The sequence below is a fragment of the Moschus berezovskii genome, chromosome 22 (assembly GCF_049115385.1).
Source record: "Moschus berezovskii isolate FMDL1 chromosome 22, NW_MosBer_1.0, whole genome shotgun sequence".
Classification (NCBI taxonomy): domain Eukaryota; kingdom Metazoa; phylum Chordata; class Mammalia; order Artiodactyla; family Moschidae; genus Moschus; species Moschus berezovskii.
This window is the reverse complement of record NC_142481.1, coordinates 18,115,527-18,126,891: the sequence shown is the minus strand read 5'-3', so window position 1 is coordinate 18,126,891 and position 11,365 is coordinate 18,115,527. Positions and strand designations below refer to the sequence as shown.

At 48.3% G+C, this 11,365-nt stretch overlaps 1 pseudogene; it reads right to left on the bottom strand.

The window, feature by feature from the left end:
• Nucleotides 1–217: 217 nt before the first annotated feature.
• Nucleotides 218–317, bottom strand: LOC129547402 (U6 spliceosomal RNA; annotated as a pseudogene).
• Nucleotides 318–11,365: the final 11,048 nt, after the last annotated feature.

Here is an 11,365-nt window from a genome sequence, read left to right as displayed (position 1 = left end):
GATGATGCCATGCAACCATTTCATCCTCTGTCACCCCCTTCTCTTCCTTCACTCAATCTTTCCTAGCATCAGGGTCAATGCTAGTGAGTCATCTTTCCTTCCTCTTGAACTTTTCCCCTTGCCATAATAATTCCATCTTATGAGGTTGTTACAGAGTGCCGGCTGGGCTCCCAGTGCTATACAGCAACTTCTGGATGGTTATCTATTTTACATAGGAAAAAATATGGAAAATTTTATGATTTTGTGTGTCATCCTTGTGCAGGGGCCATGCTACTCTTCTTGTTTCAATATTAATATATGTGCTGCCAAGTGAGCACGTCCTCTCTCTTCTTTACAAATACCTGTTTATTTATTTATGTTTGGCTCTTTCCAGTCTTAGCTGTGTCATGTGGGATTTTCTTGTGGCAGATATAGGATCTTTCCTTGCAGCCTGCAGGCTTTGCTCTAGCTGTGGCACAAAGGTTTCTGTAATCCCATGGAAAGTGGCATCTAAGTTCCTTGATCAGGGGTCACACCAGCCTCCTCTGCATTGGAAGGCAGATTCTTAACCACTGGATCACCAGGAAAGTCTCATCAGGGTCTCTTTTTGTTTGGGGTTTCTTCAGAAACTTTGGGCTTTGCTCTAATTTTTTTCCCCCGGACAACTAGACCAAAATCGTTTAGGTATTTCTGTGATTTATTATTATTCCTTCCATGCCTGTCCTGAAATAGTGTAGCATGGGCTAGCCTCTCATGGATCGAGCATGGAAGATGTTCCTGAGACTGGGCCAGCCCTGTGTGTTTGCTCAGAGTTGCCTGATCTGGGCTTGTCCTGCTATCATCTGCAGGGCCCCTTCACCTGGCTGTTTGTGTTGACCATGCTAGGTTCTGTGTCCCAGATGCCCAGATACCCAGGGCTGTGTGCAGCTCTACAGGCTTTGCCAGTGGGGCCTATTTGTCTATTAAGTAGTGAGTTTGCCATTACCTCAGTAATCTGGAAACAGATATGATGAATCCATGTGTGTGTTTTCTATGGTGTCCTTCCGAGTGGAAGATGTGTTTCTGTCATATATCTTGTCTGTCTGCTTAGGATCTGCTGAGCTCTGTGGCTTCCTCGGGTACCTTCTTGGGGCACATAAAAGAACCTCTGACCCTTCCATGTGAACCCCTTCAGAAGCCTGGGTTTGAAGCCCCGGCTGGGTATCCTGTGTTCTGATTTCATAAGCATGGCCAGCCTAAAGATGAGTGTAAATATGTTATACTATTGGAACTATATTCAATATAATAGAATATAATTAAAAAGAATTTTCAAGGAAACTTCAAGGTGTGATGGTAACACTGAAGCAGTGGATGTATCTCTGCAGGTCTTCATATTGCAATAGTGAAGGCAAGCCCTGTCCTCAACTGTGGCCTGATTCTGGCCTTTTTCTTGTTGGAGGCTTGTATCAGTCTCTCAGCCTCTGTCCTGCCACCCAGATCTTGCGCCAATCTCTCTATGACTTTCTGGTTCCCAGGTCTTGATCCATGTAGCAGTGTGTGCTTCTGCCTGAATTCCCCCATGGATTCCTGTGATCTAGGGTCGGGGTACACCCTCAAAACACCTTGTCCCAGCTGATTGAGAATATCTCATTGCAAGGTCCATAAAGAAACACAAGGCCAGAAAGCATCTCCCTCCCCGAACCAGATTCCTGCTCTCTGTGTAGGGATGTTCCTGTTCTCTGTGATGCCTCTGAAGCTTCAACTATGGTATCCCTCTCCCTTCCTTCTCCTGCCTTTCCTGGGTGTCTTTCCCTTGAACTCCTGTCCTTCCTGATTACGCAGATGGACACAGGACACATGAGACTTTGTGTTTCCAACAAAGGTGACTCAGACAAGGAACTTGGGAGCAGGTAGGTAATTAGGAGGATGATGTCAGGTGCCCATGTGAGGAACTAAGTACAGTGAACACACATGTGACAAAGGCCATGGAGAAGGACAAGTGGGGTCCAAGGCCACTGGGTGCCTTTGAGAGATAGGACAGAAGTCACCTCTGAAGAGACACACCAGAAATCAAGGAGGCTGGGGTCTGTAGTGTCTGAAGGTTGCCGTGTGGGCATGAACTCCCACACTTTTGAATGAGCCTCCCAGTGGTTTGAAGGAGGACAGGGAAACCTACTCTAGTGTTCTTGCCGGAAGGATCCCATGGACAGCAGAACCTAGTGGGCTCTAGTCCATAGGGTCGCAAAGAATCAGACACAACTGAAGCAACTGAGCACACAAGCATCAGTAGTTCAGCAAGCTCCCAGTTGCTGTTGAAATCCACCAAGCAGGTAAAGGAGATGCAGGAGTTTGAGGAGGGGAGTGTCTGCAGTGGGGGATTATCTCACAGCTGCAGGTGAACTCAGGTTGGTCTAGGTGGAAATGGGGAGGGGGGGGCTTCTATGATCTGAGGGAAGCTCATGTGAGAATCAGAGCTCCAAAGCCACAGGGTTTTGACAGGTACCTTCGCAGCTATCTGAGTTTTGGATGTCAGACAGAAAAGGATTTGGGAGAAATCAGATGCTGCCTTTCGTACTAACCCCAGATATGGAGAAGGAAATGGCAACCCACTCCAATATTCTTTCCTGGAGAATCCCATCGACAGAGGAGTCTGGTGGACTACAGTCATAGGGTTGCAAATAGTCGGAAACGACTGAAACAACTTAGCACGCATGCACACACACAGATTAGATAAGGGTGCTATGTATTGGAGAAAGGCAGGGAGAGGGGACAGGGCAGTGGGCATATGGAGGTGTCTCCCCAGCAGCCTCATGGAATTCTGTGCAACTGAGCAAGAGCCAGGAGACGGATTGTGTGTGTCCCAGGAGGACCAACTGCCCCTCACTCGTCTCCACCGAATCTTTGGACAGTTCCCGTCACATCTGTACACTCACTGCAGAACAGGGTGAGTTTATATCCAAGACATTGGAAGAGACCCCTAACTTATCAGGGTGGCATCACTCCTTTCTAAAGGCCTGGAACTTTCACATTAGTTGGGTAGGGGTGGTATGGAATACACATCCTGGGTCAGATGAGGAGAAGGGTCCCTGCTCCAGGACCTACTCTCACCAGCTCAGCTCACCTTAGCTCCCACAGAGGCAGGTCTCCATCTTAGAAGTACCCCCAGACAGACCCTGGTGTGGGTGGAGTGCTGGGCAGAGACAAGGGCCCGGTGTCAATCTGGGCAAGGAGACCTCCCCCGCATCCCCCAGGGCTCCTTCTACAGGGAGAGCAGCAGCTCTGGATCACCTTGGGGACCTGTCCTATGCCTCCTAACCATGAAGACCTTAGAGCTTCTCCATCCTAGACCCCGCCCTGTGGGGTAAGCCCAGCAGACTATTTTCTGGAGGGGAGCTGTTGGGTGGGAAGAAGCTCTTAAAGAGAGGGTGGGGTCAGGTGAAGAAGAATCAGACAGGGTGAGCATGAGGCCCAGTTCACGGGCAAGCAGTAGAGAAACAGGAGGAGCAAGAAACACCAGGCCCCTGGCCGTCCAGTCTGAGTGTAAGACCCAACTTACAAGTGTGTTTATGTGGAAGCAGCTGAGTCCACACAACTGGGGGGTTGGATTTAGGAAAAACTGAGGCCCAAGGAGTGACAGAGTTCAGCATGTGGATCTTGACCCTTCATTCTTCCTTTCCTGTAGGCTCAATACAGGAGCCCTTTCTCACACATTATTTTACTTTGGCCTTACCCCAGACTTGAAGACTGGAGGAAGTTTGATTTTATAAATGGAAACTAGAGGCCCAAAGAAGGACTGTAATATGCGCACAGTCACAGGGTGAGTTAGCAGAGCTTGATTCTCCAGCATGGATGGTGGTGGAAGCTGTGCCTATTCAGCAGATGTTTTACTTCCTCTGAGCCTCAGATTCTCCCTTGTAAGACGATGATGAATACTCCTATGCCTTGAGGTTGCTGGGAGGCTGAAATTTGGTGGATAATGTGCATAACCTGTGGGTCCTCTTAACAGAAATGATCAGTACTCCAAGGTTCATTGCAGCACTGTTTGTAATAGCCAGGACGTGGAAGCAACCTAGATGTCCATCTGCAGATGAATGGATAAGAAAGCTTTGGTACATATACACAATGGAGTATTATTCAGCCATTAAAAAGAATACATCTGAATCAGTTCTAATGAGGTGGATGAAACTGGAGCCTATTATACAGAGTGAAGTAAGCCAGAAAGAAAAACACCAATACAGTATACTAACACATATATATGGAATTTAAAAAGATGGTAATGATAATCCTGTATATGAGACAGCAAAAGAGACACAGGTATATAGAACACTCTTTGGGACTCTGTGGGAGAAGGTGAGGGTGGGATGATTTGGGAGAATGGCATTGAAACATGTAAATTATCACATGTGAAACGAATTGCCAGTCCAGGTTCAATGCATGATACAGGATGCTCGGGGCTGGTCCACAGGGATGACCCAGAGGGAGGATATGAGGAGGAGGGAGGTGGGAGGGGGGTTCAAGAAGGGGAACACATGTACACCCGGGGCGGATACAGGTCAATGTATGGCAAAACCAACCAATATAATATTGTAAAGTAATTAGCCTCCAATAAAAAAATTTTTTTTAAAGATTTAATAAAAAAATATTTCAAAAAAAGAGAAATGATCAGACACTCTAGCAGATGTGACAGAGTGATCAGACACTCTGGCTGATATAATGATCATTACCCATGCTCCACCTGCTGAATTTGTAGAGGAGCATCTGACAGCACTGAAATCCAGTTGCAGTTGGAAGGCAGTCTGGTGTTCTCCACTGTGGCCGCATCCTCTCTCTCTACCACTCCCAAAGCCCAATCTCCAGGAAGTAAGCACTGTCCTGTGAATTTCAAGGCTTTTTATTGCTGGAATCCTCTATAATCAGACGCCTGCATGTGGCAGGTTGCTGACATGACTGAGGGATCAGGTAAGTGGCTTCCTTGGGTGCCGATGGTTCCATCAGCAGAGAGAACTTGAGTATATTTTATTCTGTAAGAGAAGGTACAGAAACCTGGTGAGGCCTCAGGGGTGGATGTGACATTTAGCTGCACTGAATACAAGGGAGGGTCCTACAGGTTGTTTGGAGGGAAGCCTCTGGATGTGAGCACGTAAAGGTGGATACGTCCTAGTAAGTCTTCCTCCAATGAAACAGGTTGTGGGGTCTCCCTGGAGGACTGAGGGCAGTCTCCTGAGATAGAATGGGAGACACTGCTGAGGACCACCTGGCAGGGCTCCAGAGTGACTCCTGGGAGTCTTCAGGGATGAGCTGATCTCTGTCTGCTTCCTCCCTCTGGCCCTTGGACACTTACACAGGCCCCCATACAGGCCCCACAAGCACATTCACACACAGCCTGACCCACCAGAGGACTGAGAATCTTGCTTATCCTCTGCTGTCAACTTCTTATCAACATAGCTCTTCAGGGTATTGGCAGTTTCCAGTACATCAGAGTTTTGGTTGTACTTTTCAACTTGTTCAATATAGGTGTCATGGCTTCCCAATATGAACAGGTCAACAGTGTCCCTCAAGGCTGGGACAATGTGGGGACACTCCCTGTAAGGCACTCATCAGAACACACTGTTCCCTTCCCTTTCCGACATGCTCAGTGCTGCCCTGGGAAGGTGTTTGAACTCTTGGGGAGCCCAGGTCCCAGCCACTCTTGCCCATGATGAGGAGCAAGGCAGCGCAGAGCAGCAGGAGAGCTCCAGCCCGCGTCATGGTGCCAGTGGCAGGTGCTCCCTACCCACCTGGAGCCCTTCTATACCTGTCCTTATCCTCACTCCCAGGGGGCCTGTGTCAGATTCTTCCTTTTCCAGAAGATTCTTCAAGGCCACAGTGTGAAGTTGGCCAGGGCTGCACAGAAGGAAATGTGTGTGTTGGCAGGATGCTAGTCCTTAAGTCCACAGAAGGCACTGGCTCAGCCTCCTCCCCTCTGGAGGGCTGTGTTTGAGGGATAGCTGACACAGGAAGGTTAACTTCTGAAAACCCCAGGTTGACCAAAAAGGGCAAAAGTGCTCCCAAATCAGGCCTCCTGAATAATGGCCTGTGGCAGCCTGTCAAAACAACATGCGATCTTGAAGACAGGTTGGTGTGACATTTATGGGTTTTCAGCAAGCTCCGTGCTTAGAAATGGTCTCATATGGAATAAGTGCCAGGCAGGCCAGAGCATAATCCTTCACCCCTTGGTCATCTCTCTGGGGGTTCCTGTCCTGCTTTTATCACCATGTCTCGATCTTGTTGGTGGCCTCTGTTGGGCCACTTCTGTGATTCAGTATCTGGAGGCTGGAAACTTCTTCTATGTCCTGGCCCAGAAATTTCTAGCTTTCTCTTGACCAAGTCCTGCCACAAGGTGACTTTGATAGCACCTCATTCTTCACAGAATTCTTTTCTGCAACCTCTTTTTGTTTTATAACGTTACCTTTTGTGTTGGAACATAGGCTATTAACAATTTTATGATAGTTTGAGATGAACAACAAAGGGTCTCAGCCGTATATACAAATTTATCCATTCTTTCACAAATTCCTCTCCCATCCAGGCTGACACATAACCTTGAGCAAATTTCCCTGTGCTATACAGTTGGTCTCTGTTGTTTATCCATTTTAAATTTAGCAGATTGCACCTGTTCACCCTGAGCTCCCTAACTATCCTCTCCATCTTTCCTCAGTTCAGTTCGGTTCAGTTCAGTCGCTCAGTCGTGTCCGACTCTCCGCGACCCCATGAATCACAGCACGCCAGGCCTCCCTGTCCATCACCAACTCCCGGAGTTCACTCAAACTCATGTCAACAGAGTCGCTGATGCCATCCAGCCATCTCATTCTCTGTCGTCCCCTTCTCCTCCCACCCCCAACCTTTCCCAGCATCAGAGTCTTTTCCAGTGAGTCAACTTGTCGCATGAGGTGGCCAAAGTATTGCAGTTTCAGCTTTAGCATCAGTCCTTCCAATGAACACCCAGGATTGATCTCCTTTAGAATGGACTGGTTGGATCTCCTTGCAGTCCAAGGGATTCTCGAGTCTTCTCCAAACCACAGTTCAAAAGCATCAATTCTTTTGCGATCAGCTTTCTTCACAGTCCAACTCTCACATCCATACATGACCACGGGAAAAACCATAGCCTTGACTAGATGGACCTATGTTGGCAAAGTAATGTCTCTGCTTTTTAATATACTATCAAGGTTGGTCATAACTTTCCTTCCAAGGAGGAGTAAGCGTCATGGCTGCAATCAGCATCTGCAGTGATTTTGGAGCCCAAAAAAATAAAGTCTGACACTGTTTCCACTGTTTTCCCATCTATTTCCCATGAAGTGATGGGACCAGATGCCATGATCTTTGTTTTCTGAATGTTGAGCTTCAAGCCAACCTTTTCACTCTCCTCTTTCACATTCATCAAGAGGCTTTTGAGTTCCTCTTCACTTTCTGCCATAAGGGTGGTGTCATCTGCATATCTGAGATTATTGATATTTCTCCCAGCAATCTTGATTCCAGCTTGTGCTTCTTCCAGCCCAGCGTTCCTCATGATGTACTCTGCATGTAAGTTAAATAAGCAGGGTGACAATATATAGCCTTGACGTACTCCTTTTCCTATTTCCTCAGGGCAACCATAAATTCTCTAGACCTGTGAGTCAGCTTCTATTTTCTAAATTGATTCATTTATATGGTATCTTCTTAGAATCCCCAAATGTAGCTAGAAAGCAAATTAGTGACGATTATGTGTTCAGGCGCTCTTGCCTCATGTTTTGCAAATAATGACTGTGTAACAGCTGAGATCATTTGTAGCACTGTGTGTGCACGTCTCAAGGTCCTCGGTCAATGGCTACTTAGTGCTGGATGCATATGTGAGCTCCACCTAGAAAGCAGTGGCATTACTTCTGCTACATCACAGCTGTGTCTGTCAGATCAGCCATGAGAGGAGAGACTATAGCATGTCTACTGCTACCACTGCTGCCTCAGCCAGAAGAGAATACTGTTATGGCTGCTGTGGCAACTGGGAGAGAATAAACGTGTCCGCAGTTCCTACGACTCCTGAAGTCTTCTTCTAGCCTCTTAGCTCGCACCTTGCCTACCACGGGTTCAGGGAACAGTGCAAACAGTGTGAACAGCAAGACAATTGGCGCGGCGAACACGATCAGCAATACACCATGTAAAGGATAGTATGATGTTTCTGCTTCTCTGTCTGACTTACTTCACGCATATGACAGTCTCTAGGTCCATCCATTTTCTGCAACTCTTTCTACTCTTGAGTGTACTGTTCCCCACCATCTCCTCTCCAGAGCTCCCACTTGAGAAAAACCCAGACCCTTTCTAGGCCACAATCTCTGGGCCAGTTGTACAACCAGCCCTGCACTGTTGCTGCCTCTGTGAACTTATCCCTGCCTTTCTTCCTTCACTGTCTCCTGTCTGCTTCTTGACTAGATCAAGTTTGCTTATGCTGCAGGGTCTATCTGTGTGGTGCCCTCCTCCAGTGGTTGCATGATTCATTCCCTCATCCTCAGGTGTCTTCAAGTATCACAGGGCACAGATTTTCCCAGACTCTTGAGCCCTTATATCAAATCATTCCCCCCCCCATGGCCCTCCATCCCCCCTTCCATGGCCCTCTGTCTTCTCCCCCTGCTTCGTCTTCGCCCAAAGTGCCTCTTCCCATGGGGTCACTGCCTTTCACTCCCTCTTAGGTGATGAAGAGCTGCAGGAGAGCGAGAGCTTGCTGTGTGCTGCTGCATCCCAGGACTAGGAGAGGGCCCAGCATTCGGTAGATGTTGCGCAATATTTGTTAGAATAATGGCAGGAATAGTCCATTTCTCTGGAATCAATAAACAAGAATATTTTTAGTTCTATTTACTATAGATGTGCTTATGAATATTGCCTGGGATTAAATAAATAAGGTAAACATTTAAAATGTTTGATAAGTCAGAATCAAGTAGCTTTTCACTAGAGGCACCTGCCTACCTTTATCTGAGTCACCTGTGGTGGAATGTGGTTTGCTGCTGCTGCTGCTAAGTCACTTCAGTCGTGTCCGACTCTGTGCGACCCCATAGACGGCAGCCCACCAGGCTCCCCCGTCCCTGGGATTCTCCAGGCAAGAACACTGGAGTGGGTTGCCATTTCCTTCTCCAATGTATGAAAGTAAAAAGTGAAAGTGAAGTCACAGTCGTGTCCGACTAGTAGTGACCCCATGGACTGCAGCCCACCAGGCTCCTCTGTCCATGTGATTTTCTAGGCAAGAGTACTGGAGTGGCTTGCCATTGCCTTCTCCGTGGTTTGCTGAGACCTTATCTGAAGTTGGGATGCAAGGTGTGTGACCATAGTCAGAACCCTATGCCATATAGGATTCACATCCAGTAACTGCTCTTGGCAAGGAGGCACCAAGTACTGAACTGAAGTATCATCTGGCCTCCATGGAGCCCCTCCTCGCCATGGCTCCTGCTGCCTGGGGGCCACTGCTCTGAAGGTCACCCCACAAAGGGCTCAGGGGGCTGCAGATGTGTCTCAGAGATTCCTGGGCAGGAAGGTCAACACCACATGGCCCAGGCTCCACATGCTGGCTCTTTGTCTGTGGGGGCAGGACTTCTGTGTGGTGGGACCCCTGCCCATGCAGCCCAGCTTCCTGTTCCTTCTGAAGACACTGCCGTCAATGCTGTCTGCAACTCTGTGAGGAAAGGAGCCAGGGCCTGGAGTGCTGAGTAACACAGGTGGCTGCTATGTATCCAGCCCAGTGCCCTTCCGAGGGTGCTACAGGATCCTCTGAGATGTCTCCAGATCACGGGGACATTTGGTGACATCAGGGTGAAGAGCTGGTCAGGGTCAGTGGAGGAATGCAGCACATGTAGCCCTTTTCTAATGCGTGTTGTTTTTCAAATAAAATTTTATTTGGAATAAATTTAGATTTATAGTAGTGTTATAAATATTTGTCAGACTGAGAAACAATACTGAAATGTTCAGTCAGTTCAGTTCAGTTCAGTCGCTCAGTCGTGTCCGACTCTCCGCGACCCCATGAATCACAGCACGCCAGGCCTCCCTGTCCATCACCAACTCCCGGAGTTCACTCAAACCCACGTCCACAGAGTCGGTGATGCCATCCAGCCATCTCATCCTCCGTCGTCCCCTTCTCCTCCCACCCCCAACCTTTCCCAGCATCAGAGTCTTTTCCAGTGAGTCAACTCGTCGCATGAGGTGGCCAAAGTATTGCAGTTTCAGCTTTAGCATCAGTCCCTCCAATGAACATCCAGGATTGATCTCCTTTAGAATAGACTGGTTGGATCTCCTTGCAGTATAAGGGACTCTCAAGAGTCTCCTCCAACACCACAGTTCAAAAGCATCAATTCTTCGGCAATCAGCTTTCTTCACAGTCCAACTCTCACATCCATACATGACCACGGGAAAAACCATTGCCTTGACTAGACGGACCTTGTTACTTCTAACTAAACCCAACACTGTATTTGAACTTCACCAGGTTGTTCATTAATGTCTCTTGTGTTCTAGGATCAAATCCATGACCTAAACTCATTGTATTCATTGTCATGTGTCCCCAGTATCCTCTGCTCTGTGGATTACTCATCCTCTCCTGGTCTGTCATGGTCTTAACAGTCTTGGGGAGGATTGACCAGGGATGATTGAAGGCCTCCCAAACTGAGTTTGCTGTTCTCATAATGTCAAGTGTGGTTCAGACTTTGGGTTTAGAGGAAGACACCACACAGGTGAATCGCCCTTCCTATCCCCTCACTCAGGGTACACATTGACAGCTGTGTGCCTTACCACTGCGGATATCAGCCTTGATTAGCTGATTATGCTGTGTTTGCCAGGTTTCTGCACTGTTTTCTCCCTCCCCTCCTCTTCTCTTTGAAAATAAGTTACTCTGTCTACCGATATTCCAGAGGGGAAGAGCTGTCAGTTACCCCTCCTGGAGGGAATAATCTCTGTCTATTATTCGGGATGTTTCTGTAAGGAATGGTTGTCTCCTCTCCCACATTACTTCAGGTTAGTTAAGGGGAGCTGGGTCTTTGTCTTGCTGTGTCGGCTCTATGTTTCGGCACAAGGACCTTCCGTTTGCAGAGCACGTTCTCTCTAGTGTGGGTCCCTCCAGTGTCCGGCATGGAGTCCCCCCTTTCTCTCTCTCCCCTCTCCTGCCCTGTAGCGCTCCAGGACAGGAGCCAGAGACTGAGGGGAGCCTCGGCCTCGGCAAGAGAGCCGCCCAAGATTAGCCCCTCCGGGGGTCTGGGTCTGAAGGAGCAAGCCCCAAAGAGGAGGTGAGCAGGCCGCCTGCCCCACAGCCTCCCTCGCCCGGAGAGAGACACTCAGAGCAGCGATGGTTCTGTCAAGGCAGCTCCAGTTTTATTGGTGTAAGCTTCTCCTATATATAGGCAAGCGTGGGGCAAGCGCAGGACTT